This window comes from Callithrix jacchus, chromosome 9 (assembly GCF_049354715.1).
Source record: "Callithrix jacchus isolate 240 chromosome 9, calJac240_pri, whole genome shotgun sequence".
In the NCBI taxonomy this organism is placed as follows: Eukaryota; Metazoa; Chordata; class Mammalia; order Primates; family Cebidae; genus Callithrix; species Callithrix jacchus.
In genome coordinates, this window is record NC_133510.1 from 43,640,168 (window position 1) to 43,662,113 (window position 21,946).

Genomic DNA, 21,946 nt, shown 5'->3' on the forward strand with positions numbered 1-21,946 from the left:
CAAATATTTGAAAACAATCTTAAGAAATTGATAGATTCTAATGTGTTGAGGTTCTTTTAGGTCAGAAAAGTGTTTCCTGGCTTTCTGCTCTCCATTTGTGTGTGTGTGTGTGTGTGTGTGTGTGTGTTTATACACATGCCCCTTATTTAGAGCTCTAAATCTTCTAAGGATGGGAACCATCTTATACAGCCACCTGACAAGAGAAGTGACCTCCATGCGTTCATCCATCTACCCTCTAGAGGGTTGCTCTTCAGTCTGGAATGATATGGGCACAGAATATTTTGGAAGCTAAGGGACAGATTCTGTGGCTTTATATCCCCCCTTTTCCTTTTTTCTTTCCATATTACTAACTCAAACTCAGTTCTTTGTGTTGCCAAGGTAACCAACAGTCTCACAGCACAGAGTTCTGACAGTTGGACTTTCAGCCACTGAGACTCAGGATATGAAGGATTTCTCATGTCTCCCCTTTTTGCCTCAGGAGTTAGCAGCACTTTTTCCATGTGGGCAGCCACCAGGGCAGGGTATTACAGTTGTGTGTGTATGTGTGTGTATGTACGCATGTATTCTTCAGTCCTACTTACTCTGGGGCTTCACAGAAAAAGCTGTACTAAAAAGTGTCATCAGACGGTGGGAGGATGGGCATCTAAATAGCAAATCCTTTCTGGAAAGTAATTTGGTATCAGTTTAACACAGGGTTATGATATATTTGTGATGTTTTGTCCGTTAATCCTACACATAGAAAAATAAGAGACATAGTCAAAGATTTATGGAAAAGCAGGTTTACTACAGATTTGGTAAAAACAATAACTTCCACCTAATGATCATTAATAAGAAGTGGTTAAAAATTGCAGAGTAACCGTATATATGTTTGTTTTAGGCTATGCCATAAAATAATCTCAGTTTCAACAGACAGGACAGCCACATTCACATATATGTATATGTGGATATATTGTATAAGTGTACAGATATATATATATATATATATATATATATATATATATATGTACATTTATGTAACTAGAAAAGATAAGACAGTCCATCAAAATGTTTTGATAGTTATCATTACCTTTAGAAGGTGGGACTATAGCATATTTGTTTATATCTTCATATGTTTCTATATTTTTCCAATTGTATATGATAATCATCCTTTTATGATACAAAATCTTACATGTGTAGTAGAACAAATGATGAGAGGTGGACATGCTTAGCAGAAAGGATTATAACACAATGAAACAAGTTTTGAAAGGCAGAGGGCTGCCTCTTTTGCCCTTCACTGAGAGATTGTAAAAACAGGATAAGACTTCTATCTAAATGGGGTAGTTCTGAATAGAAAAGGGAATGGGGCCTGGCATGGTGGCTCATGCCTGTAATCCCAGCACTTTGGGAGGGCAAGGTGGATGGATCACCTGAGGTGAGGAATTTGAGACCAGCTGGGCAACATGGTAAAACCCCAACTCTACTAAAAATACAAAAATTAGCTATGTGCGGTAGCAGGCACCTGTAATCCCAGCTATTCGGGAGGCTGAGACAGGAGAATGACTTGAACCTGGGAGGCGGAGGTTGCAGTGAGCTGAGATGGCACCACTGCACTCCAGCCTAGGTGACACAGTGAGACTCTGTCTCAAAAAAAAAAAAAGAAAAATGGATGGATACTGTTTTTGCTTAAATACCATTATCCTCTTCTCCCACTCCCACTTATTTCTCTTTCTTTCTCTTTTGAAACTACTCGAGTTGAGAGAGATTTGTGTCTTTGAACTCCATGGCATATGCATCCTCTAACAGTGACACAGACAACTGCAGCTCCAAATCCATTTCCAACCTGAGCCTCTCCATGGGCTATTTTTCCTGTGAGGACACAACCTCCTGTGAGGACACAACCTTCTGTGAAGATGCACCTTCCAAGGGTCCTTCCATCCACTTCCTCCCTCCCATCCAAGGGGCATGAGGAACTGAAAGGATACAGGGACCCATGAAAAGACAAGACCAAATTGAGGACAAACCAGAGCGGTTTTGCAAACTAAGCATCTTCCTGGCCTGGGATGCGGACGTCAGTCCTGGAACACAGACTCAATAGCTAATAGCCTTCTAAATGGCGACAACCTGTGGATAGACAAGTTCCCAAAAGAAATGACAAAACTGTCTGTCAGCAAACTGGACAATCTTGTGTAAGAGTTTCAGACATTTCTAGAAAACCTGAAAGATGATGAAGATGATGGCACTGTGTTTCGTGAAACTACTCAGAAAGATTTCCAACTGTCCGGAGGCTCCCCTCTGGAAATGGCTCAGGTCAGTCATCAAGAACACGATGCTTGTCAAGACCTGCCAGAAAATAAACCACCAGAAAATAAAGATGTGGTGCAGTCTCCACAGACTCCTCTAAGGCTTAAGGAACATGAGCTGGCTGAGGTGAGCACAGAGACGCCTCACAGGACAAGGGAAAGGCCTGGGTTGAACCACAGAATCTTGCAATCCCTGGGAGGCAGGGCCCAGGGGGTCTGAGTGGTACCAGTGGGAGACAGATAACAAGGAAAGGAGTCAGGGTGAAGATGAAGGGAAAAGACCGAGGAATGCCGAGAGAAACAAGAGGGTAGCAAGCAAGGAGAAGGGCTAACAACTATATCTCCCTTCCCGCCAAAAACCTGTATCTTCAGTATTAATGATATTAATGGGCATTGAAACTTTGCATTTTTTTTTGAGACAGAGTCTCGCTCTGTCGCCCAGGCTGGACTGCAATGGTGCAATCTTGGCTCACTGCAACTTCTGCATCCCGGGTTCAAGCAATTCTCCTGTCTCAGCTTCCTGAGTAGCTGAGATTACAGGCAACCGCCACCATATCCAGCTAATTTTTGTACTTTTAGTAGAGATGGGGTTTCACCATGTTGGCCATGCTGGTCTCAAACTCCTGACCTCAAGTGATCCACATGCCTCAGTCTCCCAAATTGTTAGGATTACAGGCGTGAGCCACCTTGCTAGGCCTACTTGGGATATTTTTGCTAAACAAATGTGAATTCCATAAATGAGTAAACGTTGACTTAGCTGTTGTCATGGCTACGTCTACCTAACACATCCTTCATTTTCTTGGCAGACAATAAGTGAGGCAACTGCCAGCCAAAGGACAAGCGCTTCAGCAATTTCCTCAATCCTGTCAGAGCAGCTGAAGAAGGACGGCACTCCTTCCCACACACAGACCCCGTGCTGTCTTGGGTGGGCCTTCAGCTGGCTGAGGCAGCGTGTCCTCTCCCCTGCACTGAAGAGGGAGCACCCTGTAAAGGCCACCAAGCGTCCCTATCGGCCAGCACTAAGGAAAAGATGCTTTCACAGAGGCAAGAGAATTCAACCTCAAGAAACCCTTGAATTAGGACATCCCATATAGACAGATTTTCAAACTTTTTGGAAAGTTTAAAATAATCTATAATAAGGATTCCATTAATAATCCCCATCAGTTTATTTTTTCCTCAATAAACAAAATAAATGTTCTTGTTACCCATGTCTTCCTCTTCCAGCGCACCATCTTGACTCACACTGAAAGCATGTGTTGTCTAGAAGACAAATGTATTCTCAGGAAATTTTAAGTGTTATTATGCTTCCTAAATGGAAGTATTCTTTTTCTCTCCTCTCACCCATTCTTACTGTATTTTACCCTAGTTTACCTATTTTATGGATTTTAACCTGTTCTATCATTAACGCAAATCCCCATTTTCAGTAGGCAGCAGTGTGACCCATCAGATTCCCATGGTGACAGGACGATTTGGGTTGAACTTGCAAGGCTTGAGTGAGTGGCAGTGGGTATTCAGTCACTGAGGAAATTAGTTTCAATTTCAGGAGATGGGACAGCACTTCTGATATTCCCTGGCGACCTCATGGGTTCCAGCATGTGTTGCCTTGACTGTAGTAGTGGCCCACTTAGGAGCAATGTGAGGACTCTGAACGCCACTTAACCATTCAAAGTCTAGCTGTCCTCATTCAAAAGATGTGGACGATAGTAATACATACCTTACAGGGTTAGTGTGAGAGTTTATGAGATAACTGTTGCTGCAAGTACTTTCTTCTGAGGAGCTCTCCAGATAACTTGCGAGGGATATCCAAGAGTGAAAGTAAATTAAGGGTCAATTCTCACTGAAATATTTCCAACACAGAGCAGTATTTATCAAAAGCTCAGGATTTTCAGCAAATCTTAACCAAATCCTCTCCCAACCCATCCCATTGTGCCCTCTGAAATTCCTTTGCAATTGTGATTAAACCTTCCACTAAATGTCAACTTTGAGGAAGGCTGTCCTCAGCCTTCTTGCCCTAATTCTCATCCCCCGAGCATCACTACCATACTCCTCATTCAACCACAGGTTCACTCAACAACCTCCTTCTTCGGCTGGCACTACCAACCTGTGTGACCTTCAGAATTTATGTTGCAAAGCATATGACTCTTTAGTTTCAAATTCCTTCCTTTCCTCAATTTCAATTCCCTTATCCCTCTCCTTCTTCTCTTCTATAAATATTTAGCAAATAGGAGTGCCAGATGCTTTTCTAGCTTGCCAAAATAAATAAATAAATAAATAAATAAATAAATAAATAAAACTCTAAATCTTTAGGTTCACACGACTTATTTAAGAGATTAAGCCAGGCAAACATATGACTATACAGGGTATGAGTGATAATACCCTGTAGTGAGTAAACATTGAGTTCTAATGAAAGAATAACCCATTCAGCATGGGGAGGGTGGTTGTAAAAGGTTTCCTATGTGAGGTTCTTTGAGTTACAAATGAGGTTATTTAAGGTAGAGGACTTGAACTGACTTTAATTGGTGTGTAGTGGAGGTAGGAGATCTTGGCTGGTTAACAATGCATGCGAAAGAAAGTGTGGTGAATATGGCCCAGGAAAGACAATACAGTGGGAGGGAGGAGATCAAAAATCGGGCCTTTTTAGAAATATGTGCTCAAGATCACATCCTGAGGCCTCTCACTTTGTCTGCCTCCCTGAGAACACCTGCCCAACCCACAACTCACTTCAACACACTCCTCCTCCTTTGCCTGATCTTTGACTTCACCAAGATTTGGAGTCCTATCACCACACCTGTTCCCTGACTTCCATCCACTTCCATCTAGATCCAACCATACACCTCCTTCCCCAACTTGGCATGTCTACCACATCTGGTAACGTGTGCCATGCCTTGCCCTTCTCTTCTCCCAAATATTTTTAAAATCGATACTCATCAAATTCCCGAAGGGAACACACTTGCTCCTCACTCTGGTCAGCACACAAAACCACAGGGATTTCTCTCTCCATTCCCTGACTGCCTGGGAAACTCATTCTTTAAGATCCAGCTCTAGGGTTACTATGGGGCAATACTGATGCCTCAGGTAAGGATGACCCTCCTTTAGCTGTCCCCTAGTCCCTGCCCTGCCACCTTCTTGCCATGACCTGTACTTTTCAGCCCTCTTTATATGTCTATTTTACCTGTAGACTGTGAGCTCTCACGGCAAGCACCAGGTCTTAATTTCTTTATATTGCAAATCCTAACACAGTGGCCGAGCACAGTGGCTCACACCTGTAATCCCAGCACTTTGGAGGCTGAGGTGGATGGATCATTTGAGGTCAGGAGTTTGAGACCAGCCTGGGCAAATGGTGAAACCCTGTCTCTACTAAAATTATAAAAATTAGCCAGATGCAGTGGCAGGCATCTAATCCCAGCTACTCAGGAGGCTGGGATTTGAATATTGATTATTTGAACCCAGGAGGCAGAGGGTGCAGTGAGCCAAGATGGCACCATGCACTCCAACCTGGGTGATGGAATGAGACTCCATCTCAAAAAAAAAAAACCACCAAAATCATAACATAGCCTTTAGTTCAGAGTAATCCATCTCTCTGACTCTCATGTAATTGTTTAAATGTTTTTAATACACCCTGTCTATATAAATTTTAAAAAGTAAAATACAGCAGCTTAAAGAATTCCTGTTCTTTAAGTCAAAAGTGACTGGTTAATTGGGTCAAGAATAGGAGTGAAAAGGGAAGGAGACAAGAAGAGGATATGGCCATCAAGAGGAAGTCATGTGAGACAGCGACCTACTGATTGAGAAATCTATTAGACCAGATTTCTAAAATCAATTTAGAAAGTAAACTGAAAATTTACTTCAACAAATATGCATGGAGCCTTACTGCTGCTTTACACTACACACTATCATAGGCCTGAAAGAAAGATGACCTCTTACCCTCAAGAGACTTGCAACCAGTTTTGTTATTTTAATTCTTACTCTAATAATTAAGCTGTAGGACAAACTCAATCAAAATACGTTAAAAGACTGTCTACACTGAATAAGATACACTGTTCTTAGTAAGATTTCTGACGTACTTGTGTTTATTCATCCATATTTTATAAACCTGCTTAACAGGCGTGAACCTTCACTAAAATTTAAGCAATGTAGTTTGCAAGGCTTTACAATAAAGTAAGCTTTCCAAACCCTTTGAGGTTGAGTGTCATGCTATATATTAGAAAGCAAGACAAAGTATTTTAAAATAGGAAATATCTCAATATCTTTTCATTATAGTGTCAGATATGTTATCAGCCAGGTGTAGTGGCTCATGCCTATAATTTCAGCACTTTGGGAGGCCAAGGCACGAGGATTGCTTGAGACCAGGACTTTGAGACCAGCATATTCACAGCTTAAGAGGATGCATGGGTCCAAGTCTAACTGGCCACAAGAATAGGGTCTAGAATCTCTTACAAAACAAAAGAAAAATGAAGCAAATTATAAACAATTTCCTAGAGACTGCTAGTCCTTACAGCAATAATAAAGAACAATTTTGTCAACTTAAAATGAATGGTTAATTGCTTCAAAAATATAAGTCACCTTATTATAAATTGCAAGTGGGAGAACTTACATAGCATGTAGGATAACCTCCAATTTCAAGATGGATGGGTGGGTTTTACATTGCATTGCCTGGAGTCAATCTTTTCCTGCTACCTACTAATACCTCAAACAAATAGAACAAGGCTGTGCTTTCAGAAGTGAAATCAGATCTTCATCAGATAACACTCACTGAGTGAGCCAGTCATGAGCAGAATCAGTAAAAAGCCTCAGGATAATTCCCCCAAAGGATTATTAGCCTAGATCAAGAAGTACCAAGACAAAACAATTTCCGCTTTATGCCACCTTTCAAAGGAATTCCATGGTTTTAATGCCCATTTGATTTCAACATAATATGCTTTAAAAGGAACTACTTCCAAGACATCAAAATCAGAATAGCAATTTATTTAGATTTTCCTCACTTGCATCGATAAAGATTATTTTAAGTACAAATCTCTAAAATAAAGAGCTCTCATTCTAGGGCAGACGTTTCCTGCATACCCACTCACAAAGAAAACCCTTCAAGCATCTTCATAGTTAATGCGTGTTTGGATAGTTGCTTTCAAGTTTCACTTTCACTGATCCTTCTGCCATGAGTCTTTGGAGCCAAGATTTTCCCAAGCAGGGCATGGGGATGGAAAGGAGAATTTTTCTTTTAAAATGACCTCAGAAATCAAGTTACTACCATATTGCAACTAGCAACTTAATAATTGATTCATATAAGGATCAGAAATAGATGCTAAAACTATTGGGTGAATCACAGTCAGGGAAAAAAACATGCCCATGGTCTCTAAGATTATCCCACAGATCCTTCTTAGTTATTAAGAGGATTAGGCACCTTTACAATGAAGAGATCTGGTCAACAGCAACTTAGCCAAGTGATTAAATTTATCCTAGCTAATATCATACACTGTCTAAGGAGAAGCAATGTACACTTGCTAGCACTATGTTTAATTTGAATCTAATTATGAGGACACAAACACTCAGATGAGTCTAGACTATAGGACATTTTAGCAGACAACTATCTTTGACTTTTAAAACATGTTAACATCATGAAACGCAACATAAGAAAACACAAAAAAAGACAGGGAAACAAGATAGTCCATAAAAGAGACAAAAGAAACATGACAACCAATTGCTATTTGTGATTTTTTGATGGAATCTTTGATCAAAACCAAAAGCAAAACAAAAACTATAGTAAAGGACATTTTGGTTCTGAATGTGGACTGGGTTCTTAGGAATTTTAGGCTGAAATGTCAATGTACTTTCAAATAGTGCAGGAAAAAAAGAGAAAATGAGAAAGCAAAGATGGGGAAAATATAAAGTAAAGCTCTAGTAAGTAGGTAGTACAGATCTCTATTAAAGTATTTCATCTGCTAGACTTGTATGACAGTAATGTGGGATATATGTATATATAAAACATTAAAACATTTACTCTAAACAAAACTTAGAAAATAACTGGATTTCTCCAGCAATGTAAACTGGGCAATTCGTTAATCTGGATTCATTCATCCTGGCACCTGCCTTTGATGCACATCTTGGATGCAAAGAATTTTCAGTCTCAAAGATTGGTAAATATTCATCCTTCAAGATCCATCCTTCAAGTCCTAACTCTAAAAAGGTAAATTGGTTCATTTGAAAGCAGACTAGCATCTAGGTATGTTTCCAGAACATGTAAGATTTCAGAGTCTACCTAGCTTTTGCTGAGATTAAAATGAATAATTTTTGCCAAATGGGAAGATAGGTCCTCTGTCCTTTGAAATTTTTGCAAGTTCAACGCCTGAATATCTTGTGTCTACCTTCAAAACACCGTCTTGTACATTTTCTGTTTCTCACAAATCAAGAACAACCTGACACTTATAATACTAATAATTTCTTCAAATTGTTTTGATGTTTTTATTTTTTGTTCTGCTTCTTTCAACCTAACAAGAACAGGCATAGTCACCATATAATGTATTATGCATTCTGGGGGACTTCTGAGAGTGAAAGAGGGTGCTCTATGTAGTCTTTTTTTTTCCTTTTTGAGACAGATTCTCACTCTGTTGCCCAGGCTGGGGTTGCCCAGTGGCACAATCTCTGCTCACTGCAACCTCTACCTTCTGGGTTCAAGCGATTCTCATATCTCAGTGTCCCAAGTAGGTGGGACTAACCACACAGGCTGATTTTTATATTTTTAGCAGAGATGGGGCTTCACCATGTTGACCAGGTTAATCTTGAACTCCTGGTCTTAAGTGACCTGCCTACTTTGGCCTCCCAAAGTGTTGGGATTACAGGCATGAGCTACCATGCCTGGCTTATACAGTCTTTATTAACAGTTTTAAGCATTTATATCTTACATGATCAAAGCTACAGATCCTCTCTTAAACTAATACACATATTCATATATACTGATCACTTAGCAAACAATTTTAAAAGTTCAAAGACTCTCTGAATCTTATTTTTCAATATCAGATTAAAAACCCAAGTTCTTAAGTTTGACTTGCTGGCTTCAATTCCCACTACACCACTTATTTGCTGTGGATCCTGGTGAAGTTACTTAACCTCTCTGTGCTGTTTCCTCATCTACAAAACTGCAATACTAATTGTTATTAGCCTCAAAGGGCTGTGGTAAGGATTAGTACCTGGCACATAAAACTGCTTACACATTTTAGCTGCTGCTAGTTTCTGTCATGTGATTCCTTTGTCTTAAAATCTGCTACTGCTCCTAATGACTACAGAATAATGTACAAGCAACCTGCCATTAAGTCTCTCTATAATCAGATCCTGAGGTGATTTTCTGGTCTTACTTCACAATACTCCAGCCTGCCCTTCACACTCCAGAACCTTTATGTTACTTGTTCCTTGTACCTTCATGCTCCAGTGCTTTTGCCCATGCTGTTACCTCTTCTTGGAACTGCCCTAACTGCTACTTCTCCAGTCTACCCTGCTGCCCACCTACTCCCAAACGGGCATTCAAGACCCAAGTAATATTGAAGCTCCTCTGTAAAACAGAACAGGCTAGAATTAACCTCACTCTTTCTCGTGCCACCACAGCACTTCACTTTTACCTGTAGTGAGTGTATATTTTATCCAGATTTACAAAAATGTGCACTCATCTCTTTCCCTCCCACTAGACAAAAGCCCCTATGTTCTGCTTATCTTTGCATGCTCCGCAGCCCCGGGCCCAGTTTCTTGTACTCAGCAGCTCCATGATAAATAATTCGTAAAATGAACACTTAATCTGCAGGAAATAATTTAAACAGATAATATCTGAAATTGAATGTCATTTCCTTTCAGAAAACCTAACTAGCTTCTACTTTAATTAACTCTCGTCCCTGGATATTTATGTGAGGGAGGTGCATGGGGACACAGCATAGTTCAGATGTTCCCTGAGTACAAAGGCTCAGTTTCATACAACAGACAAAGCTAGTTAACAAAAGAATATCCACATCTTTCTACTTCTCTGAGTACAGACTTACAGTACAAAGTGACTTACAAAGTCACCTCTCTTTTGAATTTAAAAAGATTTTTTAAAGCCATTGCATTTCTAAATATTCTAGACATTTAAATTCATTCATGCATTCAAATCCATTTAATGAACATTAACGTGCTAGGGCTGTGCACAAAAATGAGCACGATACATAATCTCTGCGTCACATGATTACCTTTCATGGTCAGACCACTACTGTTTCTGCCCGTTGGTACACATTTATGCAAGTTAATTTAAGGAACACAGTGGCCAGGAAATTATATATCTAGGCTAAAAAGATGCATGAGACTCCTAAGGTGCCCTACTATGGGTCATCAGGCATCACTAAGAATTCTCCCTCCTCTTTCATTCATTTATTTAGGATTAATTCACTTGCTGAGGTGCCCCTAGGTGCTAGCCATTATTACCTTTAATGCCAAGAACATGATGGTGTTCCCATTCTCTAAATGGTCAAAGCTGGCAGTGGGGCTAATTATCATTTGTTAAACAACAAATAATAATTCATTGGGCACATTCTCCTTGCCTGTCTTCATCTTACACGAGCCTATTTAAAAACATATTCCGGACATTGGTCTGGCTATACCAGCTTACAGTTCATTTTTACCTTCAATGATTGGTTTTCTACGTTAACCACAGAGTGGGACTGAGAAAGCTTCCTGTCACAACAATTGGGATTACTCTGCTTCTATTATACAGTTGACTTAAGTGAATTGGCCCACTTGCTAAAATTTGTTTGCAACTCCAACGTTAGTACCTTCACACTCATTCACGGACACACTCAGAGCAGCGAGAATTCTGAGTCACCCTCACAGAGTTCCCAGCTCAGGTTGAACAAGGCAATGCTCCACTTTCTTGCAGGAGCGCAGCCCTCCTACCATAAAGTGTCCTATTCACGGTCTATTCTGTGCCACATTTTTTACATCTTTGTGCTTGTCGATCACTGTGCTGTTTAAAATGGCTCCAAGCACAGTGCCGAAGTGCTGCCTGGTGTTCCTGAGGCAATAAGGCAATGTCTCAAGGATGAAACCTGTGTGTGAGGTCAGCTTCCTTCAGGCCTAAGTTACAGAGCTACTGGCTATGTGTCAGTGTTAATGACTCAACAACATATATGAAAACGGCGTCTAAACAGAAACACACATAAAACAAGGTTCTGTATTGATCTGTTGGCAAAAGCATTGTGGCCAAAGACTTGCAAGAACCTCCCTTTGCATTTCCCTAGGAAACATCTGGTCATTCAGTGTTCACAATCATTTCACACAGCGCACAACTACCATTAAAAAAAAAAAAGAATCAACTGATTTTATTAGGTAAAGAATGCAAAAACCCAGCCATCTACTCTGAGTTCTTTCAGCTTTACCTTCTGAGAATTCAGTAGGCACAAAGTGAGGAAAGAAAAGTCACCCTCTGGATAGAGGTACTTGGTGTTTCGTGGCTCCCTCAAATCACTCACAGTCTTAGAAAGAAGAGATTGCTGTTCTGCTGGATAACAAGAGGAGAAAGAGGTCCACAGGCCAGGGGGACTGTGGATGAGGGTAAATGGATTTTTCTTGGGTGTTGCTGTTTTCTCTTGTGAGAAATCTAATACTTTAAGGTCTGCCACTCTTATTTCCTCCTTGATACTTGGTTTCAACTATCCCAACCACAGAGCAGGCCCAACCTTGTTGAAAGGCCTCTGTGTGACCTCAGGCAAGACCAATGCATACCACGAAGAACCAAAAATCTGACTCTTCTAAGCAAATAATACACTCTTTAGTTGCTAAAACTTCATCAAAAATAACACAATTTAAATCTCACCAAATCATCCAAAAGTTTTGAAAATGCCCCAAAAGTCACATTTCTCTTGGTAGAAATGTGACCTCCCCTCCTCAAGCAGGAAAACAACTTCTGGACATCAATGTATTGGAAGCCAGCTTCCCTGTTCCAGGAATTCCATGCTTAGAACCAGAAGTTTTAACAGAGCATTCCATCCTGTGTCTTCTTAATTCTTCCCCAAGGTTGATATAATGTTTATTTGTTGAACAAAGCAGTCCTCCAAGTGAAAGTCTGTTGATAAAGCTTCCAAGCAAGTTGAGAGGCCAACGCAAGGAGGAAGAACAGCTAATCAGAAATCAAGAGCAAGAAAAGTTAGATCCAAAATAGAGTACAAAACGCCCAGAATAATCCAGGAAGACAGCTGATGACTTTTCCTTGAAAATATCTTAATATCACAGTGTCAAATAGCCTCACTATGTCAAGCCAAGCATATAACTACTACTACAACCATAAAGGAATCAGGTAAAAAACAAGAAAAGCTGATGAACAGTAACAATTTGTGTTCTGAACCACAAATGAGAACATAGAATACAATTAACTGTTGTACTGTAGTTAGGATTCCACCACTGGTAAGGGGCTACACCTCAGCTCAAGGTAATAGTCACAAGAAACTCCCAGGGCTATTTTGATCTGAAAGCTGCTACAATTTCTGCAGAGATAGCACATGCTGTCATCTGCCTAGAAACTAAATGGATCCTGCTACCATAGCTGAAGACTGCACATCCCTAATTTAAGTCTCCTCTTGGCTGAAGCAGCTCTGGGCTGTGAGTTGACCAGGGACTCGAACAGTACTATGGAATGGAAGGAATGCAGAGCACACCCAGGGGACTCTTTCATTTCTTCAATTATGATGCACACAGCCTTGAGCTACTGCTAAATAATAGATTTAAGAACTATTGAAATCCCTTCTCCCACTTCTCTACTCCTGAAGCAATGGGAAACTATGGCTCACTGAAACAATGGAGTCAGAACCCAGGTTTCCCCCAAATATCATAACATTAAACCATACATCCACTAAATAAGAGTCAAAGTTGTCTTGGAACCTCTTCCCCCTTCTTAAAAAACTGTTGACGCTACATATCTAAAAGCCATCATAGATACTTAGGCCTCCTAATTAAATGTATAAATGCATGGAGACTTGAGAGAAAAAACACCACTTGCTCAGTTATAGAGTCAGCATGTATTCACACACACACACACACACACACACACACACACCACTTATTTGATCATTTGCTAAATGTATAAACTGTTCCTCTGTCTAGTTATACGTTAGCATATTTGTCTCATAGAGAAAAAAATATCAAAGTCACTGGCTGCCAATTTCCCAAGAGGTGAGGAGAAAGCAAAGCAACTGAGAATGAAAAGACTGCTATGGCTTTGACAAGATGAGCAAATAGCTTCTAACAGCCCACAAACCACACACACACACACACACACACACACACACACACACACAGCATCTGCTTGAAGAGAAAGTTCTAAAAGCCCAACTAAATCTCTATCTGATGGTAAAAGTGAGCCTAGATGTTTGGCAGGAAAAGGAGAGAGCACTAAAGAAAAAACATGAAAAGGAAAACATTTTGTGAGTTACATGATAAAAAGAAAATCATTTACTTATTGTCCAAATTATCATGAATCAGTTAAGCACGAGACATACCACAGGTGACACAATTCCAAATAAGACCACCATCCTCAAGCATTATTTTTAGAATTTTTAGTACGAACTGCCTAAAATAATATTTGGTTCACAAAAGACAGTCAGGAGACAGAAAGTTCCAATCCCCACATAATAATGAAAGTGGTAGACTGCCAAACGGGTACAGAGAAAAGGGTGTAAAGGATAAAGCCACAGTAGATGCTTTACTTTGGGGATGACATTATCTCAGTGACTACAAATTGTGGACTTAGAAACCACTGCACTACAGGGTGGAGAGATGATATAGGCAGGCCTGAGTCAGTAGGTAACAGTACAGTCCCATGGCCTTCCTTGGCCTAATGAAGAGAAGACAGAGATGAAACTGGACAAGGGGCTCCCACCTCATTCTTGTGTCTGGGTGCATTCAGCCTCAGAAGTGGTATAATCAGACAGCTTTCACCACTATCATCCATGAACCCAAGGACACTGACAGAGGAGAGAACAGGGTGTTGCCTGCACTCTTAGGCAAATGAAATTTCATATATTTGCCAGTTGCCAGAACACCTAAGACTGAAAGTACAGCCAGGAGCAGTGGCTCAGACTTGTAATCAAAGCTCTTTGGGAGGCAAAGGTGGGAAGATCAATTGAAGCCAGGAGTTCAAGATTAGCCTTGGCAATAAAACAAGACTCTGTCTCTAAAAAACTTTAAAAACAAGCAGGCATGTTGGCACACGTGTAGTCCCAGCTACTTGGGAGACTAAGGTGGGAGGATCACTTGAGCCCAGGAGCTCAAGGCTGCAGTGAGTAAGGATCACACCATTGTACTCTAGCCTGGGCAACAAACGGAGACCCAGTCTCTCAAAAAAAAAAAGAGAGTATAATGTATAAAATTACAAATTTCCTTTGTGCAAAATAACCCTAGTTTCCCACAAAGCTCCACTGGTCTCTTTTTGAACTAAATAAACCAGTTCAGACAACCAGGAGTGTCTTCACTGACTCACCATGGGGAGGGACATGCCAAGGACACATGGACAAATGTTTCCTTTCATCCTTCCTCTGAGTTTCAGTCTAAGGTGAGGCAAGTAGAAAACATATTTTTGTTAGTACTCACCACACTTAAAAGAAATTAAAAACCAAAGTCTCATATCTTTAAAAAGTAACCTGAAAACTCTCATTAAGTATCAGATATAAATCGGTAATCTTAGTAACAAGAATAAGAAATATCATTTTTAGTGCTAGATCTATATGTCCTGAAGCATACTGCTAATACTATTGTAGTCAATTATTACAGCAAATTTTGGGGGCATCTTAGAGGTGGACCTTTTAACAGCCCATTTTACAGATGTGGAAGCTGAGACAGAGAGGTCCTGAGACAAAAAAGTGGTGGAATTGTGATCTGAACGTAGGAAGTTATGCTCATATCCCCTATTTGTCTGGGAAAATACATCTTTTACTAGTTCTATACTATTTTAAGTTCAATCTTGGCTCAAGATTCATACTTTGAAGAACTGGTTTTTCAAAACTTCCTTAAAACAATTAGACTTAATGAATTTGTTCAGAAAATTCTTTGAGAGCCCCTTTCTGAGCTCAGGTCTGCCTCAATTTTTCTTTCTCTATTCATCTTCCTAGGAAGCCAAGTCTTCCCTGGGGCTCTTACTTTTCCAGGTTCTTAATCTGATTTGCAAGCTATCCTGACAGTTTCTATGGGAATCCAGACAAATCTCTCTTCTGAATCTATTTTATCTTCCCCTACATAGTCCCTCCTAGTACACAACAAAAGCCCTTCTCTGCCAGGACAACAAGCCTATCATATCAGAGAGGGCTTCCACCTGGCCACACCCCGCAAGAGTAATCTACAAAAACATCTTCATCTGATCCTATTGAGCAAGCAGCTTGGAATACCACATTGAAGTAGACAAATCACTTGGCTACACAAAGTTCAACATCATTCCAAAGTGCCAACTAATTAAAACGACTTTAGTCCCTGAACAAACAAAATACAATCATCACGAAAAGGTATGCACAACCGGGGGGTGCCAAGATGGCCAAGAGGAGGCAACATCGGAATGCAGCTCCTAGCGCATGAGATGCAGAGGGCTAGAGGACTTCACGATTCCAAGTGAAGTGCTGGATTTGTCGCTGTGGGACTGGTAGGATTCTGAAAATAGCACAGAGAAGGTGAGCAGAGAAGCAGGGGGAGTGCAGCTCAGGGAGAGCGAACAGAGACAGGGTGGGCCGATCCCACCTGGAAAGTGAAGCTGGCTCAGAGGGTTGGGGACTTCACCCTCTCGGTCCTCTGATTCTAATCCTGTGGTTCCCTCATCCCCTGCAACCCAGGGTCCACGAGAGCCCCGCCAGACAGAGGGGCGCCATGGGTTGTCAATGCAAATCTGAGCGATGGCTCCCACCTGGTTCTGTCCATACCTGGATGGAAGTGTGGACTAGCCAGCGGGATGAAACTACCTGTCCCACAGAAAGAGTGAGAGTTGAAAGCAGGGAAACAGGCTATAAGGCCTGGCAGCCCCACCCCTCCAAAACTCAAACTGAAGCCAGCGCCCTGGAGAGCTTCCCAGCAAAAACACCAGTTTGACCCCAACCAGGAAGACTGAGCTCCAGGAAGGAGAGACACCATTGGCAAGGCGGGGCTAATCTCACCTGCAAACAAACTCCAGGGGAAGACCACCGACCCAGCAGCCTGTCTGAATCCAAGGCAGCCCAGCAGCACCTCTACAGGCCAAAACAGATACAGCTCCAACCTCAACAAAAAGGCTGTATGCTCAGATTCCTCCCGAACCAACGTCAAAGTTCAAAGGGAAATAAATCCACGAAGATGAGAAAAAAAAACAGCACACAAAGGATGAATCCATCAAAGACCAGAACACCTCTCCTCCTTCCAGGGATCACAGCTCCTCACCATCAAGGAACAAAACAAGACAGCACTAGTTTGACAAATTGACAGAAGAAGGCTTCAGAAGATAGGTAATAACAAACTTCTCTGAGTTAAAAGACCATGTTCTAATCAAATGCAAAGAAACTAAGAACCTTGAGAAAAGGTTAGATGAAATGCTAACTAAAATAACCAGCCTAGAGAAAAACATTAATGTCTTGATGGAGCTGAGGAACACAGCACGAGAACTTCACGAGGCATACACAAGTTCCAACAGCCGAATTGATCAAGCAGAAGAAGGGATATCAGAGATTGAAGATCAAATCAATGAAATAAAACAAGAAGGCAGGATTAGAGTGAAAAGAAACGAACAAAGCCTCCAAGGACTATGGGATTATGTGAAAAGACCAAATCTATGCTTGATCGGCATACCTAAATGTGACAGGAAGAATGAATGAAGCTGGAAAACACTCTTCAGGATATTACCCAAGAGAACTTCCCAACCTAACAAGGCAGGCCAACATTCAAATCCAGGAAATTCAGAGAATACCACAAAGATATTCCTCAAGAAGAGCAACCTCAAGGCACATAATCATCAGATTCACCAGGGTTGAAATGGAGGAAAAAATCCTAAGGGCAGCCAGAGAGAAAGGACGAGTCACCTACAAAGGAAAGATCATCAGACTCACAGCAGATCTCTCAGCAGAAACCCTGTAAGCTAGAAGGGAGTGGGGGCCAGTATTCAACATCCTTAAAGAAAAGAACTTCCAACCCAGAATTTCATATCCGGCCAAACTAAGCTTCATAAGTGAAGGAGAAATAAGATCCTTTACCAACAAGCAATTACTGACAGATTTCATCACTACAAGACCTGCCTTACAAGAGCTCCTGAAGGAAGTACTAAACATGGAAATGAACAACCAGTACCAGTCACTGCAAAAGCATACCAAATGGTAAAGAACAACAACACAATGAAGAAACTGCATCAAATAATGGGCAAAACAACCAGCCAGTAACAAAATGGCAGGATCAAATTCAAACATAACAATATTATGTTGAATGTAAATGGCCTAAATGCCCCAATCAAAAGACACAGGCTGGCAAACTGGATAAAAAGTCAAGACTCATGGGTGTGTTGTATTCAGGAGACCCATCTGACATACAAAGACTTACACAGACTCAAAATAAAGGGATGGAAGATTAACCAAGCAAATGGAGAGCAAAAAAAAAAAAAAAAAAGCAGGGGTAGCAATCCTAGACTCTTATAAAATGGACTTTAAACCAACAAAGATCAAAAGAGACAAAGAAGGGCATCATATAATGTAACAAGAAGAGCTAAATATCCTAAATATATATGCACCCAATTCAGGAGCACCCAGAACATAAAGCAAGTTCTTAATGACCTACAAAGAGACTTAGACTCCTGCCCAGCAATAGTGGGAGACTTTAACACTCCACTGACAATATTGGACAGATCAACGAGACAGAAAGTCAACAAGGATATCCAGGACTTGCGCAGATCTGGACCAAGCAGACCTAACAGACATTTACAGGACACTCCACCCCAAATCCAAAGAATACACATTCTTCTCAGCACCACATCACACTTACTCTAAAATTTACCACATAATTGGAAGTAAATCACTCCTCTGCAAATGCAAAAGAACGGAAATCATAAGAAACAGTCTCTCAGATCACAGCACAATCAAATTAGAACTCAGGATTAAGAAAAGCACTCAAAACCGCATAATCACATGGAAACTGAACAACTTGCTCCTGAATAATGAATGGATAAACAATGAAATGAAGGTAGAAATAAAAATGTTCTTCAAAACCAACGAGAATAAAGACACAATGTACCAGAATCTATGGGACACATTTAAAGCAGTGTCTAGAGGGAAATTTATAGAAATAAATGCCCAGATGAGAAAAAAGGAAAGATCTAAAATTGACACCCTATCATCAAAATTGAAGCAGCTAGAGAAGCAAGATCAAAAAAACTCAAAAGCAAGCAGAAAACAAGAAATAACTAAGATCAGAGCAGAACTGAAGAAGATAGAGACACAAAAAACCCTTCAAAAAAAATCAATAAATCCAGGAGCTGGTTTTTTGAAAAGATCAACAAAATAGACAGACTGCTAGCTAGACTAATAAAAAAGAAAAGAGAGAAGAATCAAATAGATGCAATAAAATACGAAAAAAGGGAGATCACCACCAATTCCTCGGAAATACAAACTACTATCAGAGATTACTACAAACAGCTCAATGCACATAAACCAGTAAATCTGGAAGAAATGGATACATTTCTGGACTTGTACACACCCAAGACTAAGCCAGGAAGAAGTTGAAACCCTGAATAATAGACCAATAACAAGATCTGAAGTCGAGGCAGCAATTCATAGCCTACCAACCAAAAAAAGTCCAAGTCCAGAAGGGTTCACAGCCAAATTCTACCAGATATACAAAGAGGAGCTGGTACCATTCCTGCTGAAACTATCTCAAACAATACATAAAGAGGGAGGCCTCCCTAATTCTTTCTATGAGACCAGCATCATCCTGATACCAAAACCTGGCGGAGACAAAACTAAAAAAGAAAACTACAGGCCAATATCCACGATGAACATCAACGCAAAAATCTTCAATAAAATACTGGCAAACCAAACCCAATAGCACATCAAAAAGCTTATCCACCATGATCAAGTAGGCTTCATACCAGGGATGCAAGGCTGGTTCAACATATGCAAATCTATGAACGTAATCCACCACATAAACAGAACCAAAGACAAAAACCACATGATTATCTCAATAGATGCAGACAAGGCCTTCAACAAAATTCAATGGCCCTACATGCTAAAACCTCTCAATAAACTAGATATAGATGGAACATATCTCAAAATAATAAAAGCTATTTACAACAAACTCACAGCCAATATCATACTGAATGGGCAAAAACTAGAAGAATTCCCTTTAAAAACTGGCACTAGACAAGGATGCCCTCTCTCACCACTCCTATTCAGTATAGTATTGGAAGTTCTAGCCAGAGCAATTAGGCAAGAAATAAAGTGTATTCAATTAGGAAAAGAGGAAATCAAATTGTCCCTATTTGCAGACGACATGATTGTATATTTAGAAGACCCTATCATCTCAGCCCAAAACCTCCTCAAGCTAATAAGAAGCTTTGGCAAAGTCTCAGGATACAAAATCAATGTGCAGAAATCACAAGCATTCCTATACACCAACAACAGACAAACAGAGACCCAAATCATGAATGAACTCCTATTTACAATTGCTACAAAGAGAATAAAATACCTAGGAATACAACTAACAAAGGAGGTAAAAAATCTCTTCAAGGACAACTACAAACCACTGATCAAGGAAATAAGAGAGGACACATTCCATGCTCATGGTTAGGAAGAATCAATACTGTGAAAATGGCCATACTACCCACAGTAATTTATAGATTCAATGCTATCCTCATCAAGCTACTACTGACCTTCTTCACAGATCTGGAAAAAAACCACTTTAAACTTCATATGGAACCAAAGGAGAGTCCACATAGCCAAGCCAATCCTAACCAAAAAGAACAAAGCTGGAGGCATCATGCTATCTGACTTCAAACTAAACTACAAGGCTACAGTAATCAAAACAGCATGGTACTTGGACCAAAACAGAGATATAGACCAATGGAACAGATAACAGCACACATCTACAACCATCTGATCTTTGACAAACCCAACAAAAGCAATGGGGAAAGGATTCCCTGTTTAATAAATGGTGTTGGGAAAACTGGCTAGCCATATGCAGGGGGAGCTGAAACTGGACACCTTCCTTACACCTTATACAAAAATTAACTCCAGATGGATTAAATATTTAAACATAAGAACTAACACCATAAAAATCCTAGAAGAAAACCTAGGCAACACCATTCAGGACATAGGCACAGGCAAAAACTTCATGACTAAAACACCAAAAGCAACGGCAGCGAAAGCCAAAATAGACAAATTGGATCTAATTAAACTTAAGAGCTTCTGCACAGCAAAAGAAACTATCATCAGAGTGAACAGAATGGGAAAAACAGAACAGCAACCAACAGAATGGGAAAAAAATTTTGCAATCTAACCATCTGACAAAGGGCTAATATCCAGAATCTACAAAGAACTAAAGCAGATTTACAAGAAAACAAACAAACAAACCCATTCAATAGTGGGTGAAGGATATGAACAGACACTTTTCAAAAGACATTTATACAGCCAACAAACATATGAAAAAGTGCTCATCATCACTGGTCATTAGAGAAATGCAAATAAAAACCACATTGAGATACCATCTCACTCCAGTTAGAATTGCAATCATTAAAAAATCTGGAGACAACAGATGCTGGAGAGGATGTAGAGAAAAAGGAACACTTTTACACTGTTGGTGGCAGTGTAAATTAGTTCAACCCATATGGAAGACAGTGTGGTGATTCCTCAAGGATCTAAAAATAGAAAATCCATTCGACCCAGCAATCCCATTACTGGGTATATACCCAAAGGATGGTAAATCATTCTATTATAAAGACACATGCACATATATGTGCGTTGTGCTGCTGTTTAGGAAAGACCTGGAATCAATCCAAAGGCTCATTAATGATAGACTGGAGAAAGCATATGTGGCACATATACACCATGGAATACTATGCAGCAATAAAAAATGACGAGTTCAAGTCCTTTGTAGAGACATGGATGAATCTAGAAACCATGATTCTCGGCAAACTGACACAAGAACAGAAAACCAAACACCACATGTTTTCACTCATAGGCAGGTGATAAACAATGAGAACACTTGGGCATGGGGAAGGGAACAACACTCACTGGGCTAGGTGGGGAGGTGGAGGGGAGGGGAGGGACAGTGAGGGGTGGGGTGGATGGGGAGGGATAACACTGGGAGAAATGCCTGATGTAGGGAATGGAGGGTGCGGGATATGGCATGTATGTACTTATGCAACAATCCTGCAGGATGCAGGATGTGCACATGTACCCCAGAGCCCAAAGTACAATAATTAAAAAAAAAGATATGCACAACACATTCACAGGAGCACTATTAGTAATATGCCCAAACAGGAGACTATCTAAATATTCAGTAACTGTAAAATAGATATACAGTTGAATAGCATTAGAGCAAAGAGAATGCAAAAAAATATCGTATACAATATTGTAGATTTCACAAACATAATCAGCAAAACAAGCTAGATACACACAAAAAATATTCACTGGATGATTCTATTCATAAAAACAAACTAAACAAAGGCATCACAAGGG

General features: G+C 40.3%; 1 protein-coding gene and 1 pseudogene across 51 annotated transcripts in view; one reads left to right on the plus strand and one right to left on the minus strand.

Annotated features, from left to right (window-relative positions):
• The window catches only part of PPFIBP1 (PPFIB scaffold protein 1), a 184,655-nt gene that overhangs the window by 103,905 nt on the left and 58,804 nt on the right, over positions 1 to 21,946 (minus strand). The window lies entirely within an intron of this gene.
• LOC118144161 (uncharacterized protein C12orf71-like) lies at positions 412 to 3,498 on the plus strand (annotated as a pseudogene). Its single transcript, XR_013522734.1, has 3 exons — positions 412 to 521; positions 1,732 to 2,406; positions 3,086 to 3,498. The product of XR_013522734.1 is annotated as an uncharacterized protein C12orf71-like (transcript).